This window comes from Balaenoptera ricei, chromosome 5 (assembly GCF_028023285.1).
Source record: "Balaenoptera ricei isolate mBalRic1 chromosome 5, mBalRic1.hap2, whole genome shotgun sequence".
NCBI lineage: Eukaryota > Metazoa > Chordata > Mammalia > Artiodactyla > Balaenopteridae > Balaenoptera > Balaenoptera ricei.
Window position 1 is genome coordinate 138,955,434 of NC_082643.1, and position 13,659 is coordinate 138,969,092.

Consider the following 13,659-nt stretch of genomic DNA (forward strand, 5'->3'; position numbering starts at 1 on the left):
CCTCCTCTTAATTATGTGTGCCCAGGTCACATCATCCCAGAAGAAGGTTATTTAGCTCTTCCTATACGCGTTGCAGAAAGTGCCGGCGTCTGCTTTGCTGGAGAAGAAAATGGGTGGGGCCTGCTGAGAAAAGAGTCCACACCCCCCCCATCCCCACCCCTAGGAACTACTGCCTGAACCTTGCAAAGAACACACCATTTTTGTCTTGTGGTGGTAGACAAAGCTTAATCTTTCTGTTCTGAAAAAAAAAAAATTCCATGTATGTATATTAACATGATCACTGTACATTGTAAGAAAGAAATCAATGTATTATTAAAGAAGTATAAAGGAAAATTCATCTGTACCTCCATCACCCTGAGAGGGTAGCTTTCTAACATTTGTGCAAAACACCATTCTAGACAGCTGAGTGTATATATGGATATATAGAGAGAGAAGTTTACATTGAAGGGTTGTACTATATATTTGCCCTTCTGTAACTTCAGAAATAGGTTTTTTTCTCAGACATCTTTTCATGTCAGTAATGATAGATCTGCGTCATTTTTATAGCTGTATGATTCTGTTATATGAATTTAACAGGTTCCTTGTGGATCAACTTTTTTTTTTGGCTGCGCTGGGTCTTCGTTGCTGCGCGGGGGCTTTTCTCTAGTTGTGGTGAGCGGGGGCTACTCTTTGTTGCAGTGCGCGGGCTTCTTGTTGCGGTGGCTTCTCTTGTTGTGGAGCACGGGCTCTAGGCATGTGGGCTTCAGTAGTTGAGGCACGCGGCCCCTAGAGCGCGTGGGCTTCAGTAGTTGTGGCTCGTGGGCTCTAGGGCACAGGCTCAGGTAGTTGTGGCGCACGGGCTTAGTTGCTACGTGGCATGTGGGATCTTCCCGGACCGGGGATCGAACCCGTGTCCCCTGAATTGGCAGGTGGATTATTAACCACTGCGCCACCAGGGAAGTCCGTGGATCAACATTTACAATGTTCCTTTCGTGTTTGTTCAGTATTCTAAATAGCATTTCTGTGGACGTCCTTAAACATGGGTCTCCTTGGACGATGGCTGCGGAAGGGCAGTTCCAGCCCGTGGGATGCCTGCTGCCGGTGCGGTGGTGTTGCCCACGTCACACCGACACAAGGTCCTTGAGACCTGTGCATGAGCTTAGACATCCTTTTTTTTTTGACTTTTAAAAATAGTTTATTTCAAAATAATTACGGATTCACAGGAAATTTCAAAGATACTACAAAGAGGGCTCATGAACCCTTCACTGTTTGCCCCATGTCTACATCTTCCATAACTACTGTACAATATCAAACTCAGGAAATATGTGTTGATAAAATATGTATGTATAATTCTGTGCCATTTTATCACATGTATAGATTCATGTACAGCCGCCGCCCACCCTTACCATGGTTTTACTTTCCAGGGTTTCAGTTACCCGCGGTCAACCTCAGAAAGCTTAGACATCCTTTTTCTCAACCATCTGTAAGCTGAGTACTTGCCTTTCGTCAGCACGGAGGAGAGGTGGGTTTCTACAGGAGGATTCGAATTGTGTTCTCCCCATCTTTTTCTTTCTGGTTTCTGGGATGTGTAGGCACGTTTTTAAATGCCTTCTCCATCTTAAGAGTAAAAAAATATTCTCTCGCGTTAGGTAGAGCAAATCTCTGGAGCATGCATCTTGCAGACAAAGACCAAAGCTGAAGGAGTCAGCTTCACTTTTCCCAGCTAGCTGAGCGGCCGCCTCGACACCGTCGTCTGTGAAATCCTTCCCCAACCCGACTGGAGGTGACATCTGTAAAGGGAACCCCAGGGCTGAGCACTTAAAGCAGCGCCTCGTGCCCAGCAAGCCCCCGAGCGTTCGCTCGTGGCTGAGCAGCGGGTGGACGTCATCCCGGGATGCGTCTGCATCCTCGCTGGCTGAACTGGCCGAACTCCGTCTTCCTTGGTCTGGCCGCGGCGCCCCGCTGGGCGGTGTGGTGGCAGCCGGCCGCCCTGCCGGAGGCACTGAGGCAGGACCGGAGGCTGGCGGGGCGGCCCCGTGTGCGGGCGCGACAGGAGACGTCACAGGAGTGTGCCCTCCGCTGCCGCGTCCAGGACCTCTCCCGTCCGTCAGCTCCTTGCACGGGTGTGCGCCTCGTGGCCACGCCGACCGTTGGCCCCACCTGTCGTCGTGGCTCTTTGAAGACCTGCGAGCGTAACTGCTTCACAAGTGCCCTCACCCGCAGAAGCAGGGTGGGGTGTCGAGCTGGACTGAAATGGGGCTGCCCTGTGCACAGCGGCTGGAGGCGGGGCCCTGGCCTGTTACTGTCCCCAGGAACTGTGGCGTCGCAGCCGAGTGAACAGCGAAGGGCCGTGAAGGCCCCTGCTTAGGTGTCCCTAAGGTGCCGGGCTTGCCCCTTCTGCCACTGCAGACGCCGTCCCGGCGGCCCTGGGCCCGTGGGTGAAGTGGCTGTGAGCAGGCCTGGGAGGCTGGCGGCTGCACAGCGGCCGAGGAGGAGGAGGAGGAGGAGGAGGGCCCCGCTCCGGCTTCTCTCGGGAGCAGCTGGTGGACGGCCTCCCAGGCTGGGCTCTTGCCAGCACGGAGACCAGCACCCGAGCCTCTGCTTCGGAGCCCGCCGCTGGCCTTTCGTCGCTGGCGGGTAGTTAACAGCATTTCTCAGGGACAGTTCCCTCCGTGAGCTGACAGCAGCTCCTGGCACGCGAGCGGGGTCGGCGTCACCAGGACCAGCTGAGCACGTGCCGGGCGTTCTCGCAGACGGTCTTCGGTGTTCATTCTCAACGCCGTGGGCTAGGTACGACTGCCCCACTTTACGGGTGAGAAAGCATACACGGGGGGAAGTTAACCACCCGCCTAGGTCTCACGCCTCGTGAACGGTGGAGCCCATCCCAAAGCCTCCATCTGGCCAAAATGCCACTATGAAAAGTGTGCTGGGGGGGGGGGGCGGGGGGAGATGTTGAGCAGCTGCCTCTGCCCCGCCGTCTCTTTCTAGTCCTCGTGAGCTACGTAATCGTAAGGGCGTCATCTCCAGGAGTCCAGACTGAGTCAGGATGCCGGGGGGGGGGGGGTGAGTCCTGGCTCTGCCACCCGCTGGCCGTGCGCTCCTGGGCTAGTGTCCACGCCCCGGTGTCCTCGGCTGTCAGTGGAGATCACGACAGGACCTCTCATCAGGGTTGGCTGTGGAGATGAAACAGCGCAGCCGCACGGGCTAGAGTGAGCGTCAAGACTCCTCCCGGAAGCTGCCGTGCCCAGCCCTGTGACTCAGGAAGATCACAGCTTCTGCAGGCTGCCCCTCGCTTCCTCCCCTCCCCTCCCTTCAGCCAGTGGCAGCAAAGCCCTGGGCTCAGGGTCAGGCCCTGCAGAGGCCTGTGCCCCTGGGCGCTCACCACGGTCACGTGGCCATCAGGTGGCCTGCTCAGTCCTACCCTGTCACCCTCACGAGATCATACTGTCCCCCCTGGCGGGGGCTGGGGCAGCAGCAGAACCAAGTGTGCCCTTTGGAGCGGAGCCAGGGTGGCAGGAGGGCCCTGACCCTGCGGCAGAGCGCCAGCTGGGACCCGGCCAACACTTGTCTCCCTGGGGGACAGGCACGTGGCCGGCTGCAGCTCACACTGGGCTGGCCACTTCATGTCACAGTCCCGGGACCCAGAGCTGGGGAGGCCTGTGTGGGAGGGACAGAGGAGGCCCCACCCTCTGGCCTGCCATCCCAACAGGCTCTGGCTCCCCTGAACCCCAGCCTCGGTCGCAGAGGGGGACTGGGGAGGGGGCAGAGGAGGGCACGCTGACCACTGGGCCTCTCGAAGGAAGAGGCCGGCCTACCTGAGCAGGGCCCCTTCCTCCCCGCTTCTTGTTGCCCACCTGAGAAGCTGCGAGGTGACCTCGGCCAGCCATGTGACCCTGAGCTGGTCCCTCTCTCCGCCGACTGGTGACGGGCAGGTGTAGCTGCCTCCCCTCCCCTCCCCTCGCATGCATGCGCTTCTCTCTGTCTCCGAGCCAGTGCGCGGGTCTGGGACGCGCCCGGGTCTGGGACGGGTGGAGGAGACCAGGCCCGCCCGCGCCAGGACCTCCTGCTCTGACCCGCCACCGTGGCCAGAGCAGACCTGCCACGTGCCCGGCCCCTCCAGCCCCTCGCTCGGGAAGTCCGGGGGCCCGGCCAGGAGCACCGCCAGCTGGGGTAAGCAGGCCTGGGCTGACTGCAGCACCGTGGGCTGGGGTCCCCTCAAGGGCACACGGAGGCCTGGGGGCCGCAGGCCGCGAGCCCCAGGGCGACAGCGCAGGGTGTTGGGCTGGCTCAGCCGGGAGGCCAGCTTCGGGGCGCTTCCTCCCTTTACCGAAGAGGGGCCCTGGACTCTGTGCCAAAAGCCCCAGGCTCACCGAGGGCCTCGAGCACGTCCTGGCCCCTCTGGGCCTGGCTCTCAGCTCTTCTCATCCCAGCCCCGGGGGCACCTCCTGTGGCCCTGCTCAGGGCCCAGTTCCTGCCGGTCACAGACGTCAGGTGTGACCACGGCGTCCTCCCAAACACCGGAAGCTGCGAGCCAGCGATAGGGCGCAGCCCCCTCAGCGGCTCCCCCTCTGGGCTCGCGTGCGCCCCCGGCGCCACTGCAGCCTGCAGCGATCGCTCGCACACCCCAGGACTACTCAGAGAGGTTGGGGACCCTTCAGGAGGCACACTCGCAGTGGCCGGCCCTGGCTCTTAGCAGCGGCGCTGCCCTGCACTGGTCACCACCCCTCACACTCACCTGGGCCTGTCTCCATGCCCCAGCCTTGGGAGCCTAAAATTGCCTGGCACTCAGTCCCGCTGGCAGCCCCACCTCCCCCCAGTAAGGCCCTACCGGGGGTGCTGGGTGAGCCTGGCCTCTCTGCCAGCAGGCGTTGGTAGGGTCTCAGGTGGTCTCCTTCTGGGCTCCTCACTTCCCCAGGCCCACTCCCCCACCGGGCCTCCCCTTCCTGAGCTTGGGAGGAAGTGGGGAGACCTGAGCCTCTGGGTCACGTCCTCATGCTGAACTCGGGTCCCCCGCTCAGAAACGCTTCTCCCAGGCTTGGTGGCATCGCGCTGGGAGGGTGTTTTGTTACCTGGACGAGGTTGGCGAGCAGTGGAACCTTGGAGTCTACGCCTTGACCTTACTGAGCCGTCACGTGGAAGTAGGGACAGCAGTTTGGGGCCTTTTGGGGGCCAGCGTGTCTTCATGTTGGCATTAAGCTACTAATTAGGAAGAAAAGGAGGTCTCTGGGCCTTGGTTGCAAAAATAGGGTTTGGAAACATTCATTCATTCAACAAACACATGTTAAGAGCCTACTAATGTGCCAGGCCCTCAACCTGATGCTGGTAGGAATTTTTTTTTTTTTAACATCTTTATTGGAGTATAATTGCTTTACAATGGTGTGTTAGTTTCTGCTTTATAACAATGGTATGAATTTTATTTTTCTAAGCCAGTAAGCCTCCCTCAGCCCTAGCTGTCTGGTGATAAAGATACCACAATTTCCTCTTTCATCTCTCCTCGATAAACTTCGGAGGGTCTCTGCAGCCTGCCTGAGCTCTGGCCATCTGAAGTTTTCAGCAGTTTGAAGGAAAGCGGTGAAGCCCCCCAAGCCCAGGCAGCCCCCTTCCTTAGAAGGCTGGCTCTTCCTTATCTTGCCCCCAGATTTCCCTGCCTGGAGGCCCCCTAGCCCCACCCCACTCAGGGGCCTCGGAAGTCAGCAGGCTAGGGGTGCAGGGTGAAGCGTGCAGGGCCCAGCTCTGCCCTGAACAGCTGGGTGGCCTTGGCAAGGCCATGTGATGTCCCTGGGCAGGGCAGAGGGAGGAAGGCGGTGCAGTCGTCAATTTCACACACTCCAAGGGCATGCATGCGGCCCTTCCTGTGGAATGAGTTACGCGGTTCATCTGGAAGAAACATACTGGGGTCCATTTCCACCCCGTCACTCTGCAGATTGGCCGTGAACAGCGTGGTTTCCTTCCTGGCAGTGACCGCTCTCCAGTGCGCTGCAGATGACGGAAAGCACAGGAGACCAAGGCCCGGCACAGGGAGCTCCGACGGCGTGTGGAGTGGAGGTCTCCGCCACACTTTCTGGGGCCCACATTTTCCCAGCCCTGGGGAGGTGGCTGCCTGCGGCCACCTGGAAGAAGCCCGGGCTGAGGCCAGCCTGCCCGGCTCCTCGTGAGCTCCGGCCCCCTTTGGCAAGCCGGTCACCCTCTCCTAGCCTCGGTTTTCTCATGTGAAAGCTGGAAAGGTGAAACCCACTCCCCAGTGTTAAAAGCAATAACGTGCCTGCACACATGGGTGCTGGACAGGGGTTAGCCCCCTCCTTAGTGCCCACTGAGATCAGCTGGTCAAGCCGTAGCAGAAGTCTCCTGTTAGTGTATCAGAATCCGAGTTCGGTGTCCCAGTTGGGTTTGGCTGGGGTGGGGACGGTGATGTGGGAAAAGATGGGAAGAGAGACGTAGGAGGGGCTTGAGAGGGTTTGGGTCTCATCCTGGAGGCGGCAGGAGGCCTGAAGGGGTGTGAGCCGGGCCACCATTTGTGGGTGAGCGGAGGGCTCTGAGGTTGGAGAGGGATGCTAGAAACAGCTGATGCACAGCAGAGAACCCTTCAGAACTTTCGTAGCTTTTAAAAGAAGATCACAGGGCCTTTCCTGCCTTCCCTGCAGCTGCATGAGCTCAGCATACTCCAGTGAACGGAGCTCTGGGTGGCGGCCCTGCCCAGGCCTGGCCTGCTGCTCCTATTGAGCTGTGGGGTCTTGTGCCCTTTCCCTTCTCTGATCTCAGCCTCCTTGTCTGGAGAAAATTATCAGAAGATTATCGATAAGTGGGGAGACTGGGATTGACTTAGACACACTACTATGTATAAAATAGGTAACTAATAAGAACCTACTGTATAGGGCTTCCCTGGTGGTGCAGTGGTTAAGAGTCCGCCTGCCAGTGCAGGGGACATGGGTTCGAGCCCTGGTCCGGGAAGATCACACATGCCACGGAGCAGCTAAGCCCGTGCGCCACAGCTACTGAGCCTGTGCTCTAGAACCCGCGAGCCACAACTACTGAGCCCACATTCTACAACTACTGAAGCCCACGTGCCTAGAGCCCGTGCTCTGCAACAAGAGAAGCCACCGCAGTGAGAAGCCTGCGCACCGCAACCAAGAGTAGCCCCCGCTCGCTGCAACTAGAGAAAGCCCGTGCGCAGCAACGAAGACCCAACGCAGCCACAAAAAAAAAAATTAATTAATTTTTTAAAAAAAGAACCTACTGTGTAGCACAGGGAACTCTAGTTAATACTCTGTAATGACCTATATGGGAAAAGAATCTAAACAAGAGTGGATATATGTATAGGTATAACTGATTCACTTTGCTGTACAGCAGAAATTAACACAACACTGTACATTAACTATACTCCAATAAAAATTAATTTAAAAAAAAGAGGAAGATTATCGGACCTGCCTCCAGCATAGCTGTGAGTTTGGTTATTCGGTCCTGGATGGGAAAGCCCTTTGTAAACGGTATGTGAGAAAGTATTAAAGTCATAATTGCATTACACTAAAAAAAAAATAGGTCTCACCATCCCGCAACCCGAATGGTTGATCTAGACCATGATTACGAATGGCTGCGGAATCATCAGGTGATGTGCTGACAGCACCGGGACCCCCTAGTCCAAGGCGATGTTGCTAAGAGTGGGATGTGCTGTCCAGTCCTGATGGGACATGTAGGAAGTACACATGCGTGGATGCTGGGAGTGACCCCTAGATGCAGACGGCTCTACGGGTCCCGCTCCCATCCCCAGCGCAGTGCCTCCTAAGGGACTCTCTTCCGAGGATACTGCAAAATGTTCCTTGGGGGCAAAATTGAGGACCACTGCTTGGGATGAAACTGAGTTTATAGGAAATACTGGGGCTAGAGGGGCTTGTTCAACACCACCACAAACGTACAGTCCTCTAAATCCATAATTCAGAAAGTTCTACGAGACAACGCAATGTCATCAACAAATATATCGCGTAGGAAAAACAAACCAAGGGAGAACTATTTCAGACTAAAAGAGACGTAATGACCCATCTACCAAGTGCAGTGTGTTGCTTTTGGAACCTGATTTGGAATCTTAGTTCCCTGACCAGGGATCGAACCCGTGCCCCCTGCAGTGGAAGCGCAGAGTTCTAACCACTGGACCGCCAGGGAATTTCCCAGAACCTGATTTGAACAAACTATTAGAAGACATTTTTAGAGGTAATTGGGGAATTATAAAACATTGAGGAGTTATTGTTAATTTTATAGGTATCTGACGGTATTGTGATTATGCCTCAAAAAAAAAAAAACCTTACTACTAAAGATGTGCATGGAACAAGTTGAAGTATTTTCATGGGTTCTGATATATCTGAGATACACTCTAAGTGAATCCAGGAAAAATTAAACATAACAAGAATATGGGGAGGGGACAGGAAGAGCAGCATATAACCAGTGTTGAGACGGGTACATAGGGGATCACTATACGGTTCACTGTATATATGTTTGAAATTTTCCACAATAAAAATGGCTCTCAAGATTAAAAAACAAATAAGTTAGAAGTGGACAGAGAGAGCAGCGGTCAGCAGTGGAGCCTAATTCTGAAGAGTCCAGCTGGTTCTCAGCCCCCGCACGCAGGGCACGCCGCCTCCCAAGAGGCAAACGCACAGCTCGCCCAGCCTCGCCCTGTCTGGCCCGGGGAGGGTTCCCCATCAGCACTCTAAACAGAAGTCCTGCTGCTTGAGAATGGAGTGTAAAATCAGTGTCCAGCCCCTCCCTGGGCTGCCCCAAGCCTTGCTGGGCGGCAGATGTGGTGGAGAAGAGGGTGCCTTCCTTCCACCCTTTCAGACCCTGGGCCGCCCCCCAGCCACCTGGGTGCCAGGAGAGCAGCGCTTGCGGGCTCCACGGGTCTGCGCAGACCTCTTCTTGCCGCTGGACTCTCATTTGCCTCTGCCTGCCTGCATCCCTGGAGGGGTGGCTTAACTTCATAGATGGCTTCCTCCTGGCCTTTTTTTTTTTTAAAATATTTTATTTATTTATTTATTTTTATTTTTATTTTTATTTTTGGCTATGTTGAGTCTTCGTTTCTGTGCCAGGGCTTTAGTTGCGGCAAGCGGGGGCCACTCTTCATCGCGGTGCGCGGGCCTCTGCACTATCGCGGCCTCTCTTGTTGCGGAGCACAGGCTCCAGACGCGCAGGCTCAGTAGTTGTGGCTCACGGGCCTAGTTGCTCTGCGGCATGTGGGATCTTCCCAGACCAGAGCTCCAACCCGTGTCCCCTGCATTAGCAAGCAGATTCTCAACCACTGTGCCGCCAGGGAAGCCCCCCTCCTGGCCTTTCGAAGCTGTACTTTCAAGGTACCCAGACGTCCTTGGCACTGCAGACAGTGTGCGATCTTTGCAAACTGCAAAGCTGACGTCACCGCTCACATTTACCCCCTCTTCAGCCCCCGCCGTGCTGGTGGACCCTCCGCACGGTTGCTCCCGCCACCACCACAGGACCTTTGCACATGCTGTCCCTATGCTGGGCACTCTTTCCCCACCTTCCCCGACTAACTCCCACCGGCCTTCAGGTCTCAGCCTCCTGGACCAGGCCAACCCCCTTCCCCCAAGCCCAGTACATGTTTTGGTGACACGTGTCACAGTTTCCGTATCTCTACTTTGTGTGACTATTTGATCCACGTCTCCCCCCTAAAACCACAGGCTTCACGAATACTGGGACTGTGCCTGCCTCTGCTCCCCAAGAGCCCCTCACACTCAGGATGGGCGCTCCCGGAGGATGTGTGAACCGGGGCAGTGGGGGGTAGTGTAACCTCCCTGCAGACCTGTCACTCGCTCCCTTGCACCACCTTATTTTAGTAAAGATTTAAAAACTCTGATTATGAAGATAAAATAAGGGACTTCCCTGGTGGTCCAGTGGCTAAGACTCCACGCTCCCAATGCAGGGGGCCCGGGTTCGATCCCTGGTCAGAGAGCTAGATCCCACGTGCTGCAACTAAGACCCTGCATGCTGCAACTTAAAAAAAATAAAATAAAAAGAAAGAAAAAGATAAAATAAGACTGTAGAGATTTTGAAAGTTAACAAATTATAAAGTGTATGTGGTAAAACCCCACCACAGGCTAATTTCTATGGGCATGTTTCACAGTCAACATCATTCCATAGGTTTGATTTTACACCCAGCGCTTTCCGTGGAAGTTCACAAAGCATCGTCTCACACCAGGAAGATGTTCTAAAACCTCCGTCAGAGAAGCAGCCCCGCCTCCCTAGGCTCTCCCCATTGGGGCTCGAGAACCACTGTCATTTATGCAAAAGCAATGCTTCGCCAGCTATCTCAGACCAACAGGCAGGCTTCGTGGAGAAGCAGGCGCCTTCGAGAAACTTCACTTTTTACTGCAGGGGCCACAGCCCAGAAGGGGTCGGATTAGACGTTCTAAGGCCGTGCCCGGCCGTGGTGGGTCCCAGGCAGGAGAGGAAAAGGCTGGGTTCTCATCTTGGCTCCTGTAACCCTCTCCTCCCTGGGCCTCGGTTTCTGCATCCGGAGAGCAAGAGGTTGGGCTGTGACGTCGGCTGGCGATAAAGAGAAATTAATAGCCTCCAGACGCTCTGCTCATCGACACACAGCAGCCGCTGTCTTCCAAGCACCTGCCGCCCCGCCGGCTACACCGCTCCACGTTCACTGCCGCACTCGACTTCACACTGTCCCACGGGGGAGGGAACGCTTTTTAAGCTCTGTTTCAGAGATGAGGAAGGTGCAGCTCACAGAGGCGGCTTGCACCGAGTAAGCAGCAGAGAAGGACCGCATCGGGGCTGTCTGACTGTTACAGAGGGTAGTCCACAGGAAGAGAAGACAAAGGGGACGTCTGAGTGGCTCACCTGCCAGTGGTTCTCTCTGGAAGGGAGGGTGGCAGGCGCCGTGTATTTTCTTCTGGGGACTCATCGGCATTCACCAAATTTTCCACGGTGGGTATTCCTCTCACACGGAGCTAAAGTAAAAGTTTGAAATAAATAAAATATCGTTTTACACATGTCTCCTCTATAAACTGAGAAGAGATTGTTCCTGAATCATTTCTTGGTCCTAAGCTTTTACCACATGACCTGGCACGCACGAGATAATTTGGTAAATATTTTAGCAATGATAAAAGAGCCTTGTTTTTTAACCTGTAAAAAGTACCTAGGGCAAAAATCACACCACCAGCCAGTTAACGAGCAGGAACCCAAACTACCTGGGCCCTCACCCCTTCAAGGGCCACTCAGGGTCTCCGTGAAGATGCTTTATATCTTCTGCAAACGGAAGGCCAGCCTTTCCCTCTAATATCTTTTTTTTTTTTTTTTTCTGGCAGCACTGTATGGCATGCAGGATCTTAGCTCAACAACCAGGGATCGAACGATCGAACCCGCGCCCCCTGCAGCAGAAGCTCGGAGTCTTAACCACTGGACCGCCAGGGAAGTCCCTTCCTCTAATATGGAAACACATAAAAATGCAAGTGCTTATCCCTGTACTTCTAAGATCATCCTTGTGAAATTCTAGCTTGTCTCACTCCACACACACATGAGAGCTCTGTCTGTGCCACACACTCCGTGCCTCGGGTAAACCGCACACCTCCTGATGTGCCCATTTCACAGATGAGGAGACTGAAGTTCAGGCATGTTAAAGACGCCACCCCATCGTTACACTGGGATGGGGTGCTGACCCCAGTCTCCTGGCTCTTAGCCTGGGCCTCTTTCCTGACCCCACGTGGTCTCCCTGCATAGGCCTCTGGAGGGGCTCAGGGCGGCTTCTTGGGCCCCTCCTATGTCTCCAATGTAGATGTCTGCTGGGAGCCTCGATGGGGCGCTGAGGGAGGCTCTGTGTCCCCCAGAATGTGGGCCCGGCTCAGGGCTCCCTGGCACACCCCCGCTCACCTCCTCTAGGTGGTGCTGCGCCTGCCCCTTCCACACGCAGAACCCCACCTGCCACTCCAGCCCCGCCTCTCCCCAGGGATGCACCTCCCCACAGGCTCCCAAGAGCCCAGGGAGGTGGCGACGGTCATCCGCATTTTACAGATGAGGAAACCGAGGCTCAGAGAGGGGCAAAGTCAAGACAAGCCAGTGCCAGACGGGTGTCTCCAGCCGCCACCATGTGCTGGGGGAGCAGAGGCGGGCAGAGCAGGGCGGCCCGGCCCTGCATGTCAAGGGCAGCGAGAGGGTGCGAGGCAGTGTGGATCCGAGTGTGTGGACCGCTCTTTCTGGAAGCTCAGCTGGGCAGGTTTGGCAAGAGGTAGCGGCAGCTGGGAGCAGGCCTCGGAAGAGGTTTGTCTCCTCCTGGGACAGGAGGCAGCTGAGCCTTGCATGGGCCCAGGGGAGGAGCTGGAGTTGGGGAGAGGAAAATGGGGACTGGCCCTGGGTGCGAGGAGGCCCCCAGGGAAGGCGCCCGGGGCCTGGTGGACCCTGAGGGAGTCCAAGTGACCAGCTTTTTCTTTCTCGCCCCTGGAGCCCAAACCCAGCTCTGCTCAGCGCCCCCGGGCAGCCCCAGGCCCATCTTTTCTGGACGTCCCACCCAGGGAGTGGTTGTGCTTGTTGGGTGAAGCCTGGGTCTCCCTGGAGGGCTAGGCCCACTGGGACTGGGGATGCCTGGAGGGGGGACCCTGATGCCTCGAACAGCCATCCTTAAACCGGCCTGAGCACTTCCTGTGTGCCAGGGTTAGGCTCACAGCCTATCGGGGAGGCAGGTGGACAGACAATTCTAGAGGCCACTGACCGGGACCCGAGGCTCTGTCAAGAGGGCCCCGAGAGGGCTCTCCGGGAGAAAACCAGAGGCCAGCGTGCTCCGCCTGCGGCTGCAGACAGCGCACTTCACGTGTGGCTCTTGGCCCATCTCTTGGCCCATTTTAGAGCTTAGGGGCAGCTCCTCGCACCCGCAAGCCCAGCCCCATCCCCGCAGGGCAGGAGGAGGACGGGACCATCGGCGGGTGTTGACGACGGAGCGCGCCCCAGGCCAGGCTGCGTGGGGTTGGGAGACCCCTACTCCTGCGGCTGCCACCCCCTCGGAGAATCTGGTTCACGCGCCACGTGTCCAGTACGGAGGGCCACGGGGATGAGCAAGGGGCTGCCGGGCCTCTCAGGAGGGCGTGGCCAGCTCTGCCGGGTGTGGGAGCTGGAGGTGGCACGTGGCCAAGGGGACCAGGGTTGTGATGGTTGGAGAAGGCAGGAGGGGGTCCAGGCAGAAGGAACAGGACAAGCAAAGGCGGGCTCTGTGCAGCCAGGATTGTGACGTGTCTGGAAAACGCCAGTCTGGATGGGAAGGGGGCGGCGAGGCTGCAAGGTTCGGCTGGGGCCGGATTTGGGAGGGGGTCCTGGAGAGATCGGGGCTGGTGGCTGTAGGGGGGTGGGTGGAAGTGAAGAGGCAGCAGTTTGGAGGTGGATCCGCCCCCCTCTGTCTCCTGTGTCTCCCTGGCCGCTACCGCTACGCTGCTCCTCTCGGGCCCACGCACCCTCACCTTCACCTCTGCAGGCCTGTCCTTGGGAAGTCCCCCCGCCCAGATTCAAACAAGAACAAAAGCCTCGCAGCCAACTGTCTCCCAGCCATGAGCTCACCCTCCGTAGGAGGGAGTGGGCAGCCAGTGCTCAGAGAATCAGCGCGACTGGCAGAATCTCAAGGCTTTTCCTGGAGACTTCTGTGACCTTGAAGGGCAGAGGTGGACCTTGTTCAGGCGCTCACCGGGC

General features: G+C 56.6%; 1 long non-coding RNA gene across 2 annotated transcripts; it reads left to right on the forward strand.

The window, feature by feature from the left end:
- The first annotated feature begins 1,773 nt into the window (after positions 1 to 1,773).
- LOC132366683 (uncharacterized) lies at positions 1,774 to 11,456 on the forward strand. 2 transcript variants are annotated; one of them, XR_009503496.1, is made up of 2 exons: positions 1,774 to 2,791; positions 11,298 to 11,456. It is a non-coding gene; the product is annotated as an uncharacterized LOC132366683 (long non-coding RNA). The 2 variants fall into 2 exon arrangements; XR_009503495.1 differs by lacking the exon at positions 1,774 to 2,791 and adding an exon at positions 3,657 to 4,149.
- Positions 11,457 to 13,659: the final 2,203 nt, after the last annotated feature.